The sequence below is a fragment of the Cibotium barometz genome, chromosome 65 (genome assembly GCF_041138505.1).
Source record: "Cibotium barometz isolate CiBa-2024 chromosome 65, ASM4113850v1, whole genome shotgun sequence".
NCBI classification, from domain to species: domain Eukaryota; kingdom Viridiplantae; phylum Streptophyta; class Polypodiopsida; order Cyatheales; family Cibotiaceae; genus Cibotium; species Cibotium barometz.
In genome coordinates, this window is record NC_141110.1 from 27,689,585 (window position 1) to 27,696,114 (window position 6,530).

Genomic DNA, 6,530 nt, shown 5'->3' on the forward strand with positions numbered 1-6,530 from the left:
TTCTGCAGGGCATTCTCATGTTGATGGAGAGTCTAGTGGCTCAGATATGAGCCTTGATGTGAGGAGCTTGGGATCCCAGCTATGAGAAGGCCTGGTGTAAAGAAGGCTATGGAAGCCATGAATGAAAAGCTGCAAAGATCTGGGAGAGTGAAAAATCCTGTGCAGAGATTTACCTATGATGGTTATGTGGCACATCACTATGCATATATGGCAAAGGTTGTGTAGGTTGTTGAGCCCACATGCATTGATGAGGCTGTTGGAAATGTGTGTTGGGAGAAAGCTATGGATGAGGAGATGAATGCGCTATATGGAAATGAAACTTGGGACTTAGTGCAATTGCCTGAAGGCAAGAAAGCCATTGGATGCAAGTGGGTGTACAAAGTAAAACATAATAGTGATGGAAGCATAAACAGGTACAAGGCTAGATTGGTAGCCAAAGGATATGCGCAGACATATGGCATTGATTATGAGGAAACTTTCAGCCCAGTTGCCAAGATGGCAACAGTGAGAGTTGTGATAGCAGTGGGACGTCAAAGCAATGGTCTTTACATTCTTGCATGGGGATTTGCAAGAAGAGGTGTATATGCTGCAGCCACCTGGTTATGAGGATGTGAGTCATCCCGAGCATGTTTGCAGGTTGAAGAAAGCCTTGTATGGCTTAAAGCAAGCACCAAGAACATGGTTTGACAAGATTTCTGAATATCTTGTCACTATTGGCTTTCATGTAGCCGATGCAGATTTCTCGCTGTATGTGAGACATGGTGATAGAGGAGTTGTGCTTGTTGTCATCTATGTAGATGACTTGATCCTTACGGGGGACCATGATGCAGAGATCTTTGATGTAAAGATCTTGCTTAGACAAAAGTTTGAGATGAAGGATCTGGGGGAGCTCAGATATTTCTTAGGCATTGAGGTGATTAGGTCACCACATGGTATTGGATTACTGCAGAGACAGTGTGGCTTGGACATGTTGTCCAAGTATGGTATGACAGGCTGTAAGCCTATCTCAGTGCCATTGGATTAGAATGGCAAGTTGAGTGCAGATTCAGGAGAGATTTTGGAGGATCCTACTATGTATAGGCACATAGTAGGAAGCTTGATCTATATGACGATCACCAGACTAGATTTGAGCTATGCTGTTGGGTTGGTGAGTCAGTCCACGGAAACTGCATTTGGATGCATTGAGACGCATACTGAGGTATGTCAGGTCTACTTTGCATTGTGGACTATTCTATGAGACTGGGACAGAGATATGTGTACATGGGTACACAAATGCTGATTGGGCTGGTAGTATCTCAGATAGAAGATCTACCAGTGGATTCATGTTTTCTTTGGGGAGTGCTACTATGACTTGGAGCAGCAAGAAGTAGCCTACGGTTGCTCTATCCAGTACAGAGGCCGAGTACAGAGGAGCTGCTATGGCAGCATGTGAGGTAGCTTGGTTGAGAAAGCTACTTGCAGATTTGGGTCTATCAGTGGATAGACAAGTCATTTTCTGTGACAACATTAGCAGTATACAGTTGGCCAGGAACCCAGTTTTTCATGCTCGTACGAAGCATATAGAGGTCCACTACCACTTCGTCAGAGGGAAGGTCTTGGCAAGAGACGTTGACCTTGTTTATGTCAGCACAGAGGATCAGGTAGCTGACATCTTCACCAAAGCATTGGGTACAGAGAAGCTCCGCAGATTCAGGGCTTCGCTTGGTGTACATGAGATGGAGTTAAGCTCGAGGGGGAGTGTTGAGATATCGAGCTCATCCAGTGAGGCGGTGGACACTGATGACCTGCCTGGGGGATAGGCCCCACACTTACACCACTAGCATGGTTGGTGAGATCATGAGTGATATGCGGCTAGTGGGATGACAGGCTGTGTGACAGCCATCCTAGAGACTGGTATAGTTATAGCGCCAGCTCATTTAGTTGGGTTCACACTATAGAGAACCTGTGTATGTATTGGTTGAGTACCTTTCATATTATGTATACTCTTATATTGTATATGGTGTGTTGAGTGTTGAGTGAAGAAGAAGAAGATTTTCAGCCTCTCACCTTGTGTGTTCTCTATTAGGGTTTTGTGAGTGTGTGTGTGTGCTTGCAAGAGCTCAAGCTCTCTTCCCCCCTGCATCCTTTCAGCAGCTATCATGCCGAGTCAAGGAGATGATTTTCATGTGGGGCATAGAGACATTCAAATAATGTCACACACAGGTGCTATAAAAAAATATCTAACTTGCATTGCTCATATATGCCTCTATTATATGTTCTTCTATTTGCTCAAGGAGAGGATGGTTGGCATGTTGGAATTCCACTCAATAGAGAAGGCTCAAATGAGGATACAAAGACCATAACTCCACGACAATATTATGCTTATAGACTACATATTAGGGAAGATACAAATGCATGCCTTCTACGCGGTGGTCGTCTTTTGCAAAAGTACATTGTTGATGCATTTAGTAGCATGGAAGAATCTAGATTAGTATGGATCCGCAATAACTAGAAAGCATTGCATGCAGAAGTATACCTGGGTCTTGCAGATATGGTTAATTTAAGTGATGGAGTTGATAGAGTCTCTGCAGGCATTGCTGGACGTAGGGTGGTGCTGCCATCTACGTATACTGGTGGGGGCCTAGATATATGCATGAATTGTACCAAGATTCAATGGCTATTGTTAGAAAGATGGGTAAACCTAACCTATTTTATCACCTTTACTTGCAATCCTAAGTGGGATGAAATAACCAATGTTTTATTGCCGGGTCAGGTTGCCCAAGATCGACCCGACTTAACTGCACGGGTCTTTTATGAGAAGCATAAGGACATGATGTACTTATTGGTTAAAAAATCAATATTTGGAATGGTATTGGGATTTGTTTTTGTTATTGAATTTCAAAAAAGAGGATTGCCACATGCACATATATTATTGATTTTGGAAAGTGGATGTAAACCGATCGAGATCCCTCACTATGATATGTTGGTGTGTGCTGAACTTCCTAAGGTGATGTTTCCAGAGTTGCACAACATAATTAGTCATTGCAATGTCCATGGACCATCCAAAGCTAATAGGCCATTGGCTGAGGTGTTGAAGCTTGCAAGGTTAATCATTTCGTACGAGGCTCCAATGATGCATAGGTACGCATATGAAGCACTAGACAGGACATTGAGGGACATTATGCAAAGTGATACAGTGTTTAGTGGTGACTTTAGGCAAATCTTACCAGTTGTGCCAAAGGGATCATGCGAAGACATTGTTGATGCAACGTTATGCCGGTCACATATTTGGAGATATGTGAGTGTTTTAAAGCTCACCCAAAACATGCGGGTTAGACATAATGCTTACTATAGTATAGAACATGAATTTGTCAAATGGACATTATAAATTGGGGATGGCACTATAGGTCAGCCAAACAATGAAGGTAGAGTAGTAATTCCATCGCAAATGTTGATCCGTGGTAACTCTGTTTTGAGTTTGGTAGAATGGGTATACAAAGATCTTCATAGAGTTGAGGATTATGCATGCTTCTTCAAAGACCGTGCTATTCTTGCACCACAAAATTTAGAGGTTGATGAGATCAATGAACTAGCCTTGAGTTTGTTTCTTGGTCTTGAAAGAGAATACCTTAGTGCAGATTCTATTGTTTCTTGCGAGAATGATGCAATACTGTATCCAATTGAGTTCTTGAATAGTTTGAACTTAGGTGGTGGGTACCCTCCTCATCGCTTACTTCTAAAGATTAATGCGCCCATCATTTTGCTCTGCAATTTGGACCCTCGACGAGGACTTTATAATGGTACCAGATTGATGTTTGCTATAATTTAGGTATTATTGTTTTCCAAGATTTATTTAATATTCATGGCTCAATTGTAGAGTCTCCATTTTGGGATGGCCAAGCAAGAGCTTCTCTAATTATCGAACTATTAGAGAGCACTAGTATTTTACGGTATATATACAAACTTTCTTTTTATGTAGCTTTTGTGTTTTGTTTGACTGATTTATATTTTTATTGAAACATTCATTTGCAACAGGGAATATCTTCACTTTTTAGAACCCAGATTATTGTTGGGTTTGTATGGTCGAGATAGTTTACGGACGAGAGCTTTGGGCTCCTAGGAATTTACAATCTACGATTGTGAAAGGTTGCAGATTAGTTTCATGTACGTGTAATGTTTGTGGATTATGAAAAGCCTAATAAGTTAGATTTTCGGTGCATAGGCACTGGACAATACAGATTTTTTTGATTTGCTGTTTATTACAAGCCTGTTCAAATGCCGTTCGCCTCAAATATTGATCCACCAAATGAGTTTTGTAAGCTTTTATCTTTATCCAACTTTTTTCTACGAGAGTTATATTTTCAATGCTAATATTTTTTATGGCATACATTTTGCCAGATGGAGGTGTGGGATATAGGCTACCAAGGAGAGAGAATCCTATTGTCCAAAGATTATTTTGAGGTTGTATTCATGTCAGTTAAGATACTCATCATTTTATGGGTTTGTAATGCTAGGAGCTTCTATATGGATATATATGGCAATCACGATGTTTTTATATATTAGTTTGGCAGGTTGAGGGCGATGTATACATATATGTATGAGTGTGACTAGTATCTATGGATATTATGGATGCGTGCGCATACACAGACACATATCTACATGTGTGTATGTGACATGCACACATGCATTCATAGGCGCACACACACTTACACATATCTTTGAGTTGTGGCATGTATGGTTTCAATGGATTTCACGTACACGTACTCATATGTACATACGTACATCTTTATATGTGTTTGTGTGTAGCTCGATGTGCCTAGCTTCTAAAAGGAAAGGAAGAGTGATTTTACACATATATCTTTTGCATGTACCTAAATGCAAAATGCTTCTTGCCCGTCGGAGATGGGTCACGACACTAGTATAATATAACAGGGCTTTGTTTCCCTCACAACACGTGGCAGTTTTTTTTAGTCGCCTTAGGCTCTCATCACCTGTTTTTTTTAGTTGCCTTGGGCCCTCATCACCTGCAATGCCTATAATGCCAGTCACAACTTGCAAGAGGGTCACTTTATTTCAAATTTTAAACTCCAAAAGCCAGTAATAACACATTCCACCTCATTTTCTTGAGAGAGAGAGAGCCACTTTGAGAGAGAGAGAGAGAGAGAGAGAATATTCATGCAAAAATAAAACTAGTCACACCACTTACACACCCAATATGAAATTGCCTTTTTCACAGATTCAATCAGTTTTAAAACAATCCTTTAATGAAACCATAATATCACTGATCACAATCTTCCAAATTATCCGGTTGATTCTTAATTTCCCATCATTCCTTCATCAGAGTATCTATGGCATCATTGGCAACTAGAACGCTCCACCTGTCCACTCAGGGGCGAGAGAAAGAGAGAGAGAGAGAGAGAGAGAGACATATTGTTGTAGTTCTCTATCACATTTTATATCTTCTTCCTATAACAACATAATTCTCATGCGATGGCAATTGCTTTGCAAGTTGGGTGGCACGGCCCTAGTTCCTGCAGTAGCAGTGCTGCAAGGGCCTCTCCACGTCCTATCATTGCCTTCATAGCGGTGGAAGGTTGAAGAGGAACTCATGATGGGCCAATTTGAGACAAAAAAAGAGACATTGGATTTGCTTGGTGGCTCCTCCCACTCCTCCTCCTCTCCTTTCGCTGGTCCCCTCGAGCTACTCGAGTCGAAGCCACACATTTTCAATTAATTCTAATTGCACATTGGAAAGTTCTTTTTGAATTTCTACTTTTCTTCTATTAATGCATTTTTGTAGTTTAATCAGGAATTGTGATTGTCTAGCCCTTCATAGCACTCCACCAGCACCACACCCCCACCCTTATGGTTTTGCTCCAACCCCTCCAGCCGCACACCCACACCCACACACATGGGCTCAACTTGGGTACTGCTTTTTCTAAATCCGTATCTCTACTCACACCACACACACACCCCCACACACACGAACCTCTCTCTCTCTCTCTCTCTCTCTCTCTCTCTCTCTCTCTCTCTCTCTCTCTCTCTCTCTCTCTCTCTCTCTCTCTCTCTCTCTCTCTCTCTCTCTCTCACTCACTCACACACACACACACACACATGCTGCTCCCATTCACTCTCACTCAGATATTTCCCTCCTATCCTCTACAGGCACCAACATGCATAGCTCAGCCCACTCTCAAGGCATTGTGGCTATTTGATAGAGCCAACATGACTCAGCACTGACCAGTAGTAGAGAGAGAGAGAGAGAGAGAGAGAGAGAGAGAGAGAGAGAAGAGAGGCAGATATAGAGAGCCGAGGGAGAGAGAGAGAGCTAAGGGAGCTAGAGAGAAGGTGAGAGGCAGCTAGAGAGCTAAGGGAGAGAGAGAGAGAGGGGTATTAACATCGGTAGAATGCAACACGAGGGCATATATGACCAACAGTGGGACTTGAACTCAGCTACTAGAGAGGAGAGAGAGAGAGAGAGAGAGAGAGGGCGTAGGCTGTCTCCACCAATGGACACCATATCTTCTCTCTAGCTAAAGTCCCTCTCTCCA